Source organism: Gavia stellata, chromosome 1 (genome assembly GCF_030936135.1).
Source record: "Gavia stellata isolate bGavSte3 chromosome 1, bGavSte3.hap2, whole genome shotgun sequence".
NCBI classification, from domain to species: Eukaryota; Metazoa; Chordata; class Aves; order Gaviiformes; family Gaviidae; genus Gavia; species Gavia stellata.
The window spans coordinates 94,329,563-94,347,284 of NC_082594.1; positions in this window are offsets into that span (position 1 = coordinate 94,329,563).

Below are 17,722 nucleotides of genomic sequence, written 5' to 3' on the forward strand. Positions count from 1 at the left end.
CTCCCAAGTACAGGAATGGGTACATTGAGCCCGTGGGTTACTGCTGCATGCTACTCCGTTTACCTTCGTGCAATCCTGGTACTTGCAGGGCCGTGGACTGCCTCCTCCCTGCAGGGAAGGTGGAGTACGGCCCTGTGGGCAACCAGCCCGAGCCCTGTGCGCTCCTTCTGCCACGCTGGCACCAACAGCCTGCCAAAATCAATGCCGTGCCTTTTGGGAGTATGGAAGACAGGTCTTCACCTGCTGTGTGGAAGCATGAGGCAGCGTGAAGGTACGAGACTCAGAAAACCCTGGCCGGCACCACAGCAAGCTCGAGCACCGAACTGAGCGTAGACTGGCGTAGTCCACGGGTCCTCATAATGGTGGGGTTTCCTCCCGATGCTTATCCGGATAGCCTAGATGCTCCCTGCTTGTTTGGACTATGCATTTCAAGTGCCACAATGTGAAAGGGAAATCAAAAAGCCAATCAAAATCATCTCTCTGAGACCCATTCAATAAAAAAGTTATTGGCAATTAGCACGTTTTTTTATAAAAAAGTAATTAGCTCTCCTGCCCTGAGAATTAATGAATGCTTTTCATTGCACCCCAAGGGGTAGTCAACCCAATAATAATCCACTTCAGATGAATGTTGTTCTAAAACGATGTTGTTTGACAATGCAGGCGGCAGGACGGTCACAAACAGGAGGCAATACTACTCTGGTGAAAACTGGAGCTGGTTGCTTCAGAATGAAAGGCCATTAATAATTTGCTTGGATTACTGCAATAGACTTGGCTTCTTACTCATTAAGGAGATGAAGCAAAGCGTACAAAAAGACCAGTACTTCATTTGTCCCTGGGTGCAAAGCTTAGGAAGGCAATGGAGATGCACTAGTGCTGGCTACGACCTTTTGCTGAATGTGTCCGTAGACCTTGACAGGGTGGAACATGACTTGGCTGCATGGTTGTCTGGACATGGCAATTTTACCATCTGAGAGGTGTTCAGCAGCTGAGTGGCAGAGCGTTGTGTGTCCCTGTTGTCTCCCCTTTGCTGCTTAACCCATTGGCACTACAGGGAATGAGCACCAGGCGACAGCATCCCTTGCCCATTGCTCCTATTTGATTATTGGCATTTTTAGTGAGATGTGCATTGGTGCAGATGCAAAAATCACATTGACTTCTCAATTCAGTAGCTGTCCTGCTCTGACAGTCCATCCGTGGTTATCACGGCCACCTGGTTCTCCTCAAAGTGGTAAGGCATGGTGCAGGCAGGGGCTCCTTGTCAGCGGAAAGCCCTCAAAGAGTGAACAAACAGTCAACAATTTCCCTTCCCCTACCCTGGGAGCATCCTTGCTGCTCCCTGGGGCAGCACTCCCCTCCGACCCACGCGTCCCACATGACCCTGGGTCTAGTGGGGACCCAGGCTGCTGCTGCTGACTGGGGGGCTGCTGGCATAACTTCCAGCAGCCGGGCTTTAAAAGCTTCTTTAAAAGATTCAAGTGAAGAACTGAATCCTCCCCTCCAAGCTGGGCTGCCAAATTAGGAAGAAGTGGTCCAGGATGACGCTTGGGAGCTTGCGCCCCAGGGCTTTCCCTGTGGAAAGACAGTGCGTAATGGGAGATCTAATTAAGGAGTCCAGCAGCAAATTCATGTGCTGCAGGTAAGATCTTCCTTGCCGCTTCTCCCTCTGCCATCTCACACTTACTTGCTAGGGAGACCGTTCCCACCCCAAGGCAAAAAGATGCCTCCAGCCTCTCCTCCTTTCCAGCCCTCCCTGCGTTCTCCGGGGGAGCAGGGACCTTCCACCCCATGGTGGGGACAAGGACTGCTGGGAGATGATGCTGCAGCCGCGGGCAGCAACGTGTGAGCACTGGAGGCAGGCACAGCAGCCGGCTCTGGAGCCAACACAAACTTTAATAGCCAGCTCTATCAAACCCCTCTGTGGTGGCCACGTCTCCGCTGCTGCGGATAAAACACTCAGATGAGTAGTAAATGTAATGATTGCTTAACTTGCATTGTGGTACTGCCTGGAGACAATAGTGCAGTATCAGAACACCGTCTCACTGGATATGTCAAGGAAATACAGTCATGCCATAGAGCTGAAGATAGGAACAAACAGGGGCAGAAAATAAGAGAACTAAGCAGTGTGGAGGCTATTTGGATCAGTGCAATGAGCACAGGGCTGCATTACAGTTGCTTTAGGCAATCTCGATTTTGGCATTTCATAGATTATGGATACCTAATTTCACAGCTGTAAGCTTCTTTGAGCACACATTCGTTTTGATGGAATTACTTAACTTCAAATAAAAGTACATGGGGGAAAGTATTTTTTTCATGTAGAACCATAACCACCCTCTGAGGTACCCTTAGCAGGGCTGCAATGCCTATATCAGCCCCCTTGTTGCTTGTCACACCAGGTCTTTATGGGATGGTGGAGCGGGACTGCTCAGCCGCTGGCACGCAGGCAGAGCTACCTGGGCTGCGGAGAGTGGGGATTAAGGGGACGCTCACACAGAACCCATGGCCGCCTGGGGAGGCTGATTCTCATGCTGTGTCATGATTTTAGTATTAAGGGAAAGAAAAGGTCTCTCAGTATAGTATTTGCTAGAGTTTCATTCCCCCCTTTTTGCTGGAAGGGTTGGCAGACCTCTGGGGAAAGTTTTACAAGGGGGGAAAAATAATTTTTTTCCAATTCAGAAGTTTTCAGAAGTTCAACTAGCTGTAATTAGCTTTGAAACATGAATTAGTAATCACTTAACGGCCACATTTAAAGTATCTGGTCCCAAGGATTACATTTTTTGGTAATATAATGGTATTTTAAATTAATGTATTTGCATTTGCAGTTTTCACTTTTTAGAGAGTTGCCCTTTATTTTGGTTGATTTTTGCTTTTTTCAACAAATGAAATGGATGAAGACTGGGTGTGATCTTACTGCAGCACCAAGGAAGATCAGGGCTAGGTCTCTGATGGATTCACGCAGCACGCTAGAGTCTGTATTTTCCATCATTCATTTTCTTGCAATACCAGGAAAGGAAATTTTTGCAGGAATGGTTGAAGCTTGGAAAGGAAAGTATCCTTTAATGCCATCACAGCCACAGTGCCAAGAAACACTAGCTGTTAGTATCTGCAGCTAGGACAGATCAGACTCTAAGACATAAGGGCAGCTACAAGCTCAAAACCAGGTGGAGTTACGGGGTGAGTATGTTTTGGTTCAGTAGGAGCTGTGACCCAGTACACAGGTGCACTTACTGAAGTGGGAGATGCTCATAAACCCTCCCTATAAATTACCTGCCCTGCAAAACCCCCATCGATATAGCACTTAAGGAACCTATCCCAGGTAGGCACAGCAAGCATAAAGCCTGGATGGCTCTTACCCACAAGCTGGGCCAGGTCTGTCAGCCCTTGGCAGCTTGCGTCGTAGTCACCGTCCTTCCCAGGATGCTGCCACCGCCGCGGGGTAGCACGTCCAGCACCTCCTCTTCCCCCTGGCTCCCTGTCTGGACGGCTTTGCCAGGCTTCCTAAGGACGGCTGTGCATGGCAGCGATTCAAGAGCAAAGGCTAACAGAGTAAGGAGATGGACAGCTTTGCTCTTTTTTTGCATTTTAGCCTGAGTCTTTGAATAGCTTCCTTTGAGTCCTGAGGTGAATGCGATGTGCCTAAGTTTCCCTATTAGAAAGGGATGTCGTGACGGTAGGGTGGGAGATGCACAGAAATGCAGGCTGCCCCTGGGCCCCTGGAGTAAGTAGCTCAGCTCCTTCCAGCTACAGAGTTGCAGTCTCCCCTAAAAAAAGCAAAATAACAACAAAAAACAAAATTATAGTAATTTCTGAACCTGAACCTCTGCTCTTTTTTATTATTACCTAGTGGATGAACTGATGCTTATTTAAATAATGGCAAATGCTGCTCTCTTTGGGTGACTGGGGTGATTAATAATAGCTCTTTTCTGGAATCAGACTGTGTTTCTGCAAAGGCACTGAAATTCCAGCCCAAATAAGCACCAACCGACCGGTTCAGATCATGGCAGCGGCTGCAGCAGTGGTGCTGCTGGGCCAGACATGGGCTCCAGCTCCCGGTCCCTGAGGGCCAAACTCTTGCTTTTCCCATGAGCAGCCTATGGCTGGACGCTGAAAGAACAGTTATGTTAAAAATGAGTGCTGACCTATGTCTCTTGGCCTGAAGTGGCACAGCAATGTGACAGCCCGTCATAAAGTTGAAGCTCAACCTGTCCAGCCGGCGGCCAAATCACCGCTGATGTTCTTGCTGCATTGCTGCCTGCGATAAACTTGCCCGTAGTGTTGAAGGCAGCTGCACATAGCTGCCTGTCCCAGGAGGGTCTCAACGCTGGACACCCGGCACGGTTACAATAGCCAGGAGGCAATTTTTAGCTGAGGCACAAATGAGCTGTTGTGTTTGCCCTTGGCTTACTCCCAGATGGGGCAAGCTACTGTTGCCCCATGTCTGCTCCTGATCCTCAGCCTCCCTAATTCTCTCTTGCCAACCAGTGCCTTATATTTGAGAATAATTGGAGCCCCTTCTTTATAAGTAGGATAAGTTTTCCAAGGCCACACTAGTCCTCTGCTTGTGGTTGAAGAAGGCATGCTGCGTGCACAGGTGTCCAGAAACTCACAGCAAACTCTGTTATCTCTCTGGGGAAAAAAAAAGCTGCTGTTAAGACACGGACTGCAACAAGGCACTATATGTAGTGCCCCCCTGGTGCCCAAAGGGAAGGATAGATTTAGCAGATGAATAAGGAGGCCTTTCCATCTGTAGGGCCTCATTCATCTTCTGACGAGGCTGCGTTACTCGGCCGTGCCGAAGGGCCGCTGTGCATGGCACAGGGTGCCATACCCCCACCTCGCCCCAGGCTGTGCAGCCCACCCTGGCACCAGCACAGCGGGGAGCTGCCGATAAATGGCCAGGGAGGACTCGCGTCTCCCCCGGGAGTCTCCATCCCTTCCCTGGCAAACACACAGCCTGGTGGAGAGCAGAGCTTCACGTGGCGGCGTTACGGGGTATCAGCACTCAAAAGACATTTGGAAATTCAGCTCTTCTGCAGCGAGTCCGGCAAAATGGCACGGGGGCAAATAGCAAAGGGCCCGGCTTTTCTGCCATGCTGGAGTTAGTCCGGTCTAACTGACTAAACCTGAGTCGTGGTGCGGAGGACACAACCCACAGGCCCAGCTGCAGGGGTCTAGAAGAGCCGCGTTTCTCAGTCCTGGCAGGACCTTCCAGCCCCATGTTAGTACCGACAGTGCGATTTTCAACACCGCATTCAAAGACCAAGCTTTTTGTTTTTTCTCCTGCAATCAACATTCTCAGCGTTTTGGTTCCTTGAGAAAGATGCACGTCTGTGCCACCTGGGGAACGTACTAGTGAGGGTGCACATCTCTGCATCTAAGGCATGGTCCCAAGACAGCCCAACAACCAAGGGCTGATTGGCTAAACTGAGCATATTAGTAGCAGCCTAATGAACCAGCCTGTGACATCTTTAAATGGAAGATGGGCATGATATGCCCGCCCCTCATGTGAACCTTATCTTCTCTCTTTTGTGCAGGTTAAAGAGCAGGAGAACCACTGTAAGTATATAAGTATAAAGTAGGCATATGGCGGTGCTCACATCTGTGTATGTGTGTAAAAGACAGCTATTATGCCATATATCATCATCATCATCATTGTATAATGTATCTGTATACCTTATACTGAATTGAATACATTTTTTGCCTTACGGGAAGGGAGAGTATGTCGCAAGGGAAGGACAAGTTAAAAGTGACTGAGTGCTTTTAAAGCTGATACATGTTTCTGAGAGGTAGCTTTCCAGGGCAGCAGAGATGTATTTGGTAGGTCAGCAGAGTGGTCCCAAGCATGAATGTACCAGGCGCTTTCTTTGAAGTATTCCCAGTTGCAGCAGTACTCTGCTTGTTCTGGACCATGAGCAAAGGGGATGCTGAGTTTGGCAAGCTCTGTGCTTGAGCGCAGGATTGTTGCATCCTTGGATGCCACAGTGGAGCTATCAGGCAGAGCCCCATTGCAATATAACATTGCATCTCCCACACACCCACACAGGAGATCAGGAGATCTAATGTCAGGTCTGCAAGCTCTGACAGTGTCCCTTTCGGCATTATTGCAATTACACCTGTTACACCACCGCTCTTTATTCCCACTTAATGTATTGTGGCACTCGCGGTGGTGTTGCAACGACAGCTGACAGATCCCCTGCCTCTGCAGATCCGCTCCTGTCGGGTTGCAGGTGCTTGCTAATCGGATAATGCTGTTGTTTTGGTTGCACTCACGTTTGTCTCTGCTAACTGACAAGCAGTAGCTTGTACTCTGCTTTCTGGTGCTTCCCTTTCAAGCTTCATGGTTGTACTTGCCATTTCACCTCCTGAGCATATCAAAGTGGTTCTCGCTGCTTTGTGATACGGTGGCAGTTCAATCACGGGGAAGGATGCGCGGTGGCACTCCCCGGCAGCACCTGGCACCCGGCAGCCCTCATTAGCCTGTCACGGAGGCAGCTCCGAAATTGATGGGAAACAAAGGGCAGTCACCTGAAACTGGTCTCAATTTCATTTCTGCTGATCGATCTGGCAGCTCCACTGGGGGAAAACAAGTTATGCCGGATGCCAAATATTTTTGGGTCCACTCCCGTCGCCCCAGGAGCACTTTTAGTTAGGAGCCAGGAAGGTAAATGCAGGAAGAGAAGAGCCCCCTCTCCCTGGCAATGGTTGTTGCTGTAAATCTCACTCTTACTAATGAGCCCAGGTGTAAACGAGGTACTGCTGAAACGCTCTGATCATCGGGGGGGACTCAACCCGAAGATTTCTGCACCAAAAACACAGGCTTAAAAAAAAGATTTCTCATTATATAGTCATGACCACAGGCACAAGACGCGGGTTTTACATATTTCTCCTGTTAAACAAGCTTGTTCACCAGCGTCTGAAGCCCAGAGCAGCTCCAGCCTCTCCCAGGAAGAGCTCTGCCCGTCGCACCACAGAGCCAGGGCTCATTAAGGGCTCTCGCTGCAGGACCTGAACTTTCACGCAGCTTAGGTGCTCGAGAGAAGGCTGCCTAATCAAGGAAGGGTACAATTAATAGATTGCCCTCCTGCTTGAGATCAGAGCAACTAATCTTGCTAATAATGCAATTTCCCACTTTGTCACAGATAAAGGACATCTCATTTAGTGCAAGTTGGAAGAGCCTGTGTAGTGCAAGGCTCAGTCTCTGCACGCAGAGGTAATCTCCAGTGAAGCGTTAAACCCAGCAGCAAATCTGAAGCGACTATATTTCCTAGTGGGTTATTGTGTGGCACCAAGTTTCCAGCTGACTTTCACAGCTCCTCGAACACGGAGCTGGGAAGTGGCTCCAGAGCACAGCCAGACTAGAGCACGGTGGCATTGGAGGACTGCTTGCTGTACGAGTTTACTTCGCTTACTTTAGAAATCTTACTACAGATCAGCCTCCAGGCTTACAAGATTAAATATAGGGAACATGGAAGGGTACGGTGGAAAAAAATTCAGATGAAGGCCTGCCTCTTGGTAGGAAATTGGGAAACAGCACAGTCAGTGGCACTTTTGTTGGTTTTAGTGGTGGTTGGAGAAGCAAGGCTGAGAGTGAGGGTAAGAAGAGAAGAAAGAACATGACTTCAGAGATGACACATTTACATAAATGATCTATCAAAATTGATGTTCTGCATAAGAACTCAGAAAAAAAAAATCCTACATATTTAAAACAGACTTAAAAGAAATAATTAGCCTTGTTAACATGACATATTAAAGAAACTCCATAACCCCAAACCGATCAGCTCTCGACACATCTTCGTTTAGCACCCTACAGGCATGCAGAATGTCTCCTTATTGGGCTATAGAAAACAAAGACACATGGCAGCATCTGCATGGGCGCAAAGATCACACTGGGCAAAGCAACGCGCCCGCAACAGAAATGAACGAACACAACTGTAACCTGATGTCTAGAAAGTGTCAAAAAGCATGTGGCTGGAAATGCCAGAGTAAAGCAGACAGAGGAAAAGTGCACACAAAATCCAAGGGAAAGGGGGAAACCTCTTCTACAAGGAGCGATAACAAGACGGATTGGAAGCATATTTTGAAGAGCTTCCAACTAGAAACAATCACAAAAAGTTCAGAGTGGGAAAAGCTGGGAGGTGAAGGTAGAATGCAAAGGGTCTTTACAGGAAAGATAGGAGCAAGTTCAAGTGCAGTGAGAAGACAATCTGCCAACTTTTAAGCCTCTCACTAGTGAGAACGCATAGCGACAGTCATAGTTAGCCATGGCCACACAAGCAAGCATGGGACCAGAAAACTCAGGAAATTTATTATGAAGATTAAAACTCGCAAAGTCAAACTTTCCAATGAGGGACATCTCTAGATTGGGTACTTGTCACTAAATCCGCTAAAGTCAATGAACTTGACAAAGAAAAGCAGTAGGTCATGAGACTGCATTAGGCCTGAGACCAAGAGGGTGCACGTCACCAAAAGCTACAACAATAACTATCAAAAAGCCTTCCTAGGAGCAAGGGGACTAACTGTATCCTTATGAAAGGCACAGGGCTGTCAGCCAGGGTCATATAAGTATGTCACGGGAAAGACGAGCCCTGTTCTTGTTACCACCTGCAATGTTTCACAAACCTGAAATTAAGGGATTAAAAGAAGTTTTGCAGGAGAAGAGTGCAGATAGCATAGCTTGTAGCACACGAAACAAGAGAAGGCTTTGTAACAGCGGAGGAGAAGAAGGGGGGCAGAGAGGTACCAATCCTGCTTTGACCCTTAGGCAAGATCACGGACAGCAGGAAGAGACCCAATTCTTCCACAAATCAGCTGTTTTGGCAGGATTGTATCAACCGCCGAAGGACCAAGGGACACTCCAGCTGGATGTGAAGGTGAAGACATCAGCCCTGGAGAGCTCACGGCCCTCCTGCAAAGGGATGGGGACCTCTATAAATTGCTGTAGCTTGATGCAGTCCTGCTGGAGGCTCCAGCATGCACAACAGGCACCACAGTTGAGACTGAGTCTTGAAATCTTCCGGAGTGCTTTGAGAGCCAGAAACACTTCACAGCGTTATTGTAGGCGCAAGAGAGTCTTGCAGGAATGAAAGCACCCATTGATGATGTGCCATGTGGAGGCAGGCAGTGGTCAGAATCCCAAATCAAGGAGGACATTGAGGCAGCCAAGAAGATACAACCCAAACCTCAGCAGAGCCAGATGTCAATCCCAGGCAATTTAATTATGTCTGGAGAAAGCGGCAGCAAAGCCTGCTGATTATAAGCAACAGTGAACAAGCTGAGAATGAAAGGAGTAAACAGGGAAATTTTAGAAATTGCAAAGGAGATTGAAGTAGGTCAGTGTGTTCACACCCAGCGATGCAACTCAAACCACTTACTAAAGAGGCGGCATTGCTCAGATACAGAATAAGTATGACAGCTAGAGCAGTGGACATAGAGAAAGGGTGAGAGCAAGGATCTGAAGCATTTACCAGCATTGCCTTTCAGTATTTTCTCCTCCTTCCCTTTCAACCACTACAATCAGGCTCATGCTACAGGCCAAAATGCAGCTGTAAATAAATAATAGGACTTTGCCAAGCTATGGCAATGACTGTAAAATGTTCCATGGTCTCTGGTTCCCCCCTTCAAAAGTGTTTATTTCATTAGGATGGCCATATTTTTATTCTTAAACTATAATCCATCAAACAGTGTGACATTTGTTGATGTGCAGCACAGACTTAACATGCTTGGTGAGGCTGAGATGATGATCAAGTGTCTCTGCTTTTGGAAAGCTGCTAAACTCAAAAAAAAGTCATTGAAAGAGAGCAAGATGTCCACAGGGAGAGCTAAAGAAAGGAGAGGTGGTGTGTCACCCCAGAAATACAGGCTTGAGTAGCTGTACCCTGTAGTGAGCTATGCAGGAGGCACAAGGTCAGGTGTCCTGGTTTCGGCTGGGGTGGAGTTACTTTTTTTCCTAGTAGCTGGTATAGTACTGCGTTTTGGATTTAGGATGAGAATAATGTTGATAACACACTAATGTTTTAGTTGCTGAGCAGTGCTTACACTAAGTCAAGGACTTTTCAACGTCTCACACCGCCCTACCAGGTGCACAAGAAGCTGGGAGGGGAAACAGCCAGGACAGCTGACCCAAATTGGCCAAAGGGATATTCTATACCATAGGACGTCATGCTGAACAAAAACAGGGGGCCACAGCCGCTGCTCGGGAACAGGCTGGGCATCGGTCAGTGGGTGGTGAGCAATTGCATTGTGCATCACTTGTTCGGTATATTCTTTTATCTTTATTATTATTTTCTTTTTTTTCTTGTCCTGTTAAACGTTTTTTATCTCAACCCACGCATTTTGCTTTTTCTCCCATTCTCTCCCCCATCTCACTGGCTGTGGGGTGCTTAATTGCCAGCTGGGGTTAAACCACAACAACAGGGAAACAGTTTGGAAAGACATGCCAGGCCATGTAGGTCACTGTGCAGTTTTGTGATGGTCATCCGCTCACTCTGTAGCATCCTAGTAGAAATTGCTCCTAAACTACTGTATTGCCACAGAAAAGGAAAATGCAGGGAGTAGCACCCTGGCAGGTAACCGTGAGTGCCTTTGGAAGTAGGTTGAAAGTTTGGAAGAATAATAATGTCAATTCAAAATAGCAGCCAGTGTGCCACCCAGTAATTGTCAGTGTGTTCAGCTTGATGAGACACAGCCAAATGATTTGGAGAAAGCAGAAGCCTCCCATGCGAACACGATAAAGCCTAATGTGCTGTATCTCCAGCAAAAAGGGGAGAGCGGGGAAAGAAACACAGCCAAAGAGGAAATACTGTAACCAGCAATAAACCTTCAAAGCAAAAGATAGTGTAATAAATCCCCCTACATATTCCCAACACGAACATTCAGTCATTTAGGGAGTATTCATGAAAAGTGCGGACACGATATTTCCCATGATGCTGAAAAGGAAAGTGTGGAAGGGGGAGTGTGGGAAACTGCTTTGCAATGACTCCGCTCGCTGACGTTGAAATGGAGAGAAAACAGCCTGAAGTCCCAGGATGGACAGTGAGAAGGACCTCTGTGTCTACCCTGAAAGGCAGTCCAAGTGGGGGCTTTCCACCCCGAGGCAGCTGACTGTGGGGCTCAGATCAGCAGTGTTAAATCCCTGCTGCTCCTCATGGCATCCCGAGTACTCCTGCAATGCTCATGCCCAAGTACCCTAGTAATGCTCCCAAGTAAATAACTCATACCTTAAGCATGGGAGAGCTATGGAGTTAACTAAACTATTGACAGACTTTTAATGTAAGGGTGTGACTACTGAATACCCACGGCTTTTTTAGGGCCAATCTGCTCTGGGTGATTGGTAACTGCGATTTTATCACAGCCTGATTATCACCGTCCTTTCTAACTACCAAAATCTGACTTCTGAAAGGGCCTCCATCTGTCTCCCATCTTTCTTTAATTTACTAAGTTGTGCCATATCCCCATCTGGCAATTGGCTGGAGTTTTGTTTTGTTTTGTTTTGTTTTCTCCCCTTGAGTTATTCAAGGAGACACAGAGCTGGCTGAGTACATTAGATCATTATATGTCTCTTAAAGTAGTTGCTGGATTTATTTGAATAGGGATTAGCAAGATTAAGAATGTTTTCTTTAACTGAATATAGTAGCCTGCAATTTTCAAATGGTAATTTTTGTCCATTATATTGATTTGTAGTTAAAGGACCTTGATGGTTTTTACTACAGTATGAAGAAAGCAATTAAGTATTGCTGCTGTGAAAAGCAACAGTTTTAGAATTTTGTTCGAGACTGTGAAACAACAGATGCACAAATCCCATTGAAATTCAATGAAAATTGACCTCTCACCCCTGTAAGTTGCTTGAAAAGCTCATTTATAGAGCTTCCAGAAGTAGCTTTACACACAATTAGTATTTCCTATCAAACATTCTTCATACAACTTCACGTATTGTTACTTCAGGGAAAAAAAAAAATTGGAAGGGCATTCCTGACACAGCGTTACTGACATGGAAAAGTGTTTCAGCCCTTCTGAAAAGTATTTCAGCCCTTTCCTTATCTGTCTTTATCTCTCTGAAGTCCTACACCTCAGTTTAGCTATCTGTGCTGCTTGCGTCAATACAGTACCGAAGGAAACCTCAGTCTAGTTTACCCTTCTTTCATCTTAATTCCACCTCCAGCTGCATCCATTATTTTATCCTATGCCCTTGCAGAAAATAACTGAGCTTCTACAGCTCTAAGGAGCTTTAAAGAAGCCACCTAAGTTTCCTTTATCAGAGAGGAATATTTGGATGGAGAGCGAGCTGGTCAGGATCCTGTGCATATTGCTCCATCAGCTTCACGCTCAGCACATCACAGCTGGTGTAACACCAGCAACTGCTGTAGGCTTACTGTATCTGAGGTTGGTCCAGCATCTGCTAGCTGTCCTCGTGTCTAACTCTGGGAGAGGGACATGGGTTATGTCATTAACTCGCTTTCACTTGAACCCAAGGAAAGCTAAAGAGGTGCGATTCCTTTCCCCCTCTAATGCTTGTAGAGGTCATCCAGGTGTTGACCCCTGTACAAGCCCGCTACACGTTGCTGTTTATGCCCATCCGTCAGGCTTTAGCTGTGCTTGGCATCAACCCTCTGACACAGATCAGATCAGTGAGCAAGCGCTGACTGCATGCAGCCCCCTTTTACACTTGCTGGCATATCGTTAAGCTAACGCAGCCGCTAACACCTCCTTTCTGCAGTGGCATTATCTGCGTGTCTGCAGACAAGGCCTAAGCTGGGCTGTTGGAAAGGAACGCTTAATTATTTGCTGCCTCTCTCCTGCACAAGGTTCTGCATGAAAACCACGGGCTTTTTTTCTTCTTGCTGGAGGGAATGGGATGGGGGAAAATGAAGTGCTTAGAAACCCTTTTCTTTCCCAATCATGCTGTGTCTGGCCAAATTATTTAGTCATCCTCTGTGCACACTGACTGGGAGAATAATAGTAACAATAACAACAACAATAATAATAATATCATCTTAATGAAATACTGCAAAGGGAAACTAATTAGTAAGTGTTACAGTACCCTTTCTGTGTGTTTGCTAAACTGCAGAGGAAGCATTCATGTCTGCTGAGGGCAGGTGAGTAATGAAAGCTCAGCCTCCTCTCAACATGTAACTACCACCAACTTTAGAATCTGTAAGGAGTAAAATATAAAGCATTCAGTAATTTTTTCTCTCTGTCTCTTTGTATATATATCCTCATACACACAGAGACTCCATAGCTGATATTTCTGTAAGAATACAAACAAATACAACCCATCCTGCCCCAAAAGTTAGGCTGCATTGCAGCTCAGCAGCAGTACTTTCAAAGGCTTTTCAATGGCCATTTCTCTGCCTTTGAACACATCTCTGGCACTCAAGCCCTTGGAAGAGGGGCATTTACAAGTTTGGGTCTGAGGCGTTATCCGGTGCATGCTCTGTATCTTTTAGGATCTGTGCAATCGCACGTCACTGCACATCTCATAAAACCAACCCTGCTGTGCTTATGCATTCACAGCACAACTCCAATCCAAACTCAGCTCCTTGTATTGACAGGAGATTGGCTTTGGGGTGTCTCATCTGCAATAATACTCACAGTTTGCCTAGTCAAGCCAAGAGAACACTGAATAAGACGTTTACCGTTTAAGACCTGGCTTCCTTGCTTTAACATGAAAGAAACCCTGACATTTTACATCAGAGCAGGAATCTATCTGAACGTCTTTGTCAAAAATTTCCCATCCCTCCACTAAAATGCAGTGCGTTGCAATCCATGTGATTGCCTTTGTCCTATCCAAGGAGGGACTGGACTTCAGCAACGCTGCAAAAATATAATGCATTTTGAGAAAATTACACTAAAAGTGGAAAAAAGAAGCTTGAAAAGCACTTTGAGATGTAAGCTATTACATAAAAGGTAGGCTGTTACTGTTACTACTTTATTAGTCATTATTGTTGATAATGATGAAAATGCTTGCCTGGCTTCAAAAAGGTCATCCTTTCTGCTGCGATTCAATCCCATTTTGAAGGCTGAAGTCTTCATCCCTCTATCTCTGTGTTGATTAACTTCCAGTTTGCTAAGGAAGAAAGGCTAATTCACAGAATCACAGAATCACTAAGGTTGGAAAAGACCTGTAAGATCATCAAGTCCAACCATCAACTAACACCACCATGCCCATAAAACCATGTCCCACAATGCCTCGTCCACACGTTCCTTGAACACCATCAGTTGATTTCCAGTCCAGGTAACCTCAACAGTTCTTAAATTCACTGGCCAGTTTAACAAAATGTGACAGAGAGCCAAAGATGTCCAAGATACAAATTTCCTGTGGGTTGCATGAAAGCAGGAAGGTTGTTGGAAAAGACTCTATCAACATTCCCAGCTGAGGGAAAGGGTACAGTGTAAGCATAATTGCTATTACACAGTACAAAGTCCTCTTAGGTGCTCAGTCTTGAGCCATGAATCTGTGGAAAACCAGGTCTCACTGGATCTTGTCTTCAAATGCCTCTTTGTTTTTCTCTCTTGATAGCAAACCAAATAACCTCCTAAGTAAAGATCTGAATTGTAGATGACAATATAGCCTGTGCTAGCATGTAAAATTAAACCTTGGTATTATTCATAGCTCACCAAGCCTACAGGGAGTGGTATGGCTTTACTTGAAATCTGCCACATTTTCCTCGTGGTGGTACGGCTGTTGCCCTGTTTTTCTGTGCAGCGTCAGAGGTGTTCTGAATATACCTCGTTAGTTTATTATCGTCTTCACTCTTTCCTGAATACCTCTCAGTCCCCAGCTCACCTCAGTTTCTTTTTGCTTTGCCCCGTCATCTACTTTTTAACGTGCTTGGCATGTGGTTTATGTTCTTGTCCTTTACCCAAGTAATGCCAGCTCCCACCTATGACAAGTTCTTGTGCCTGTGAAGACGCATGTGTGGATCCAACTGCAGAAGGAAGTTTTACGTAACTGTGCTGGTGAGCGAGCGGCTGTGTGGTGCTTAGTTGCCAGCTGGGCTTAAACCACAACAATAACGAAACCAGAAATAATTTCTAAAGCTCCTCTGGAAATTAGTTACCAACAAAGAGATTTTTTTTCTCTAAGGAACTGGTATTCAAAATCCAAATCTGTCCCTTTCCCCTCCTCCCCGTTAACTTCAGTTCATGAAGCATGAGACTTTTTAGTTCTACATGCTGGGAACTGATTGTGGAGCAGCCAAACTCACTTATCTCTGCCCTCTGCATTTCGGAGGTGACTAGAATTTGCTGAAATTAAAACTAAAACCAAAAGGTTCAGCAAATATGAATTTGCATTTTATAGGAAATTAGGCTGGACTGCATTGCAGGCATTTTTTGATATCTAGTTATAGTCTTAAAAATGTCATGGCCCCGAAGTTTGTAGACACAGCACACTCTAAATGAACAGGGGAGAATGATTTCAGAAAATAAATCATAAATTCACACACGTGAGTAAACCCTGTGTGTCTTGACTGAAAAGCTTAGTACAGTGTTTCTGTGCTTCCAGTCAACCAGCTAAAATCCCTTTGACACCAGGGCTCCCCCAATAAACTGCTCACACATCCTTTAAGGACGCCCTACGTTCACTGAAATTATTCACCAAATAATTTAGAAGAATGAATAAACGTGAGAAAATCGTGACCTACTCATGGACGATTACCAGAGGAGGGGGAGGGCTCGCAAAATTGATCAGATTCATTACTCACTGTCACTGAAAGCGATTCACCTGGCTCTGTTCCCAAGCCTCCCCATGTAAATCACGTCCCTCACAACCCAAAGGAGCCTCATTTGCCAAACAAGTTGAACGGCGGCAGCAGCGCTCGGCTAATAGCTTCAGCTCCGTCACAGTTTCAGTCCTAAATCAGGAGATCCAAATGACGCTAAATAGCTACTTTTAGACGATAGCTAATCGGGGAGGGAAGGGTTTTCCAGCGAGCCACAGACAGCTCGTGTGGCCATCGGCGATTTATCCCCTTCCCATCGCTATCGACAACACGAAATACCGCCTCTTTGAGCCGGGGTTATCCAGCCATGACAGCACATGAAATATTGATGCAAATTAGTGTTTTTAAAAAAAAAAAGAAGCTGAAGTTCCTGTAATTCTCGGGGGGCCATAAAACTGGGTTTCTTTGAGAGCAGGCAGCAATGGGCTCTTGCAATCTGGACCCGCGGCACTAGATGGCAAAACAGTGTCAGTTTTGGCAGCGCAGCCCGGGCTGCTGCTCCCGGCCCCCACCGGCCCCCCAAAAGCAGGTCGCTGTGGGTGCAGCCTGCCGTGGACACCCCGCGGAGGGTGGGCTGGGCACCCCCTGCCCTTTTGCCTGACCTCCCTCCCGCCTTCAAACCACAGGGGTAACCCGCGACCGCAGAGATGGCGCCTTAAGGACCGGATGCGGCTCTTAAATACCATCGGTGAGGAGACCATAAAGGCCGGTATGGATGTATAGGTGGCTATTTTTCTTATTGCTGTTGCTGGCATTAGTTCTTTGCTCTGCAGTTGCCCTCAGGAGCTCTAGATCCTGTGCAAGACAAGCAGTCCTCACTCCAAAAGAGATTACCCAGCAGCTGGGTGGAAAAACTTGTCTCATCTCCTTATTGAACAAAAAGAAATTTACATTTAATAGTCCCATGGGGAAACACCTCTCCTTTCAGTTTTATGTCAGTCTATGCATTGGCTGTTTTACTATGTGAGGGAAGCTACCACCTATGCAGTTAAGCTGCGAGGTATTTTTATTAGGAGTCTGTTCTCCCTTTTCCTTGTGTGCAGATAATACCTGTTTATGCTAAAAGGAGTTACAGAGGGAGAGGTGGAATCTCTGGGATCCAGACTCAGATCAAATAACCAAAATCTCTTAGGTCTAACTCAAAAACACTGATCTCTGGACAGGCCAGTAAGTTACCTTTCCATTTTTTGGAAGGGAGTTAAGTTTATGGCCATGTCAATGAACTCCTCCTCATAACTGCCACACTAAAGCTCATCCCATTTTAGGGATAACCTCTCTTCCCACACCATATCTAACTGTGGGACTCAAAGAATCAATTTAAGTTGGAGATTGCAACTTTTACAGTTTCATCTGAAGGCAATATCCAAACTGCTCTGTCCTTTTCATGGTTGGGAACTTAGAGAGCTGATGGCAAGAACGCTGCTCCTTTTCCCTACAGCTGCAAGAGAGTGTGTGTCATGACGTGACCCCCTTAGGCACATCTCATGTGTGGTCCCCTCTCTTGGGAGCAGGTGAGCCCATATTGCTGAAGCGTAACTTCCAAAACGGAGCTTTCACTCAAAAAGTTTTGCAGAAGCTTTCAGTCCCTCTCTTTAATTTTTTTCTCCATTCTTGCAATAAATATTCAGTCCTTTCCCCTCTCCCCTGCCTTTGATGAGGTGCTGGTCAGACAGTCCCAAAACGACCTTTCCCTAGGAAGCTCACCGTAACTGTTCATCAAACGATGGGGCTGTATTGATTGCCATAAAACTTTGCACTTTGGGATAAAAAGGCAGCAGTAAGCCTTAGTGGGCAGTGCACACACGGTAACAGAAGGGTGTTTTCTCTTCGGAGTTGAAAGGAGTCATGACAGTTGCCAAGTCCAGATAATTTCTACCTTTGGGACAGGACGGGGCTAACATGAAAAAATCCTGCTTCCTGCTGGTGTGGGCTTTTAGCAAGTGAGATGTATTATGCTCATCCTTGGCTATTTAAATAACACTGTCTCACTCTGTATAAACCAACTT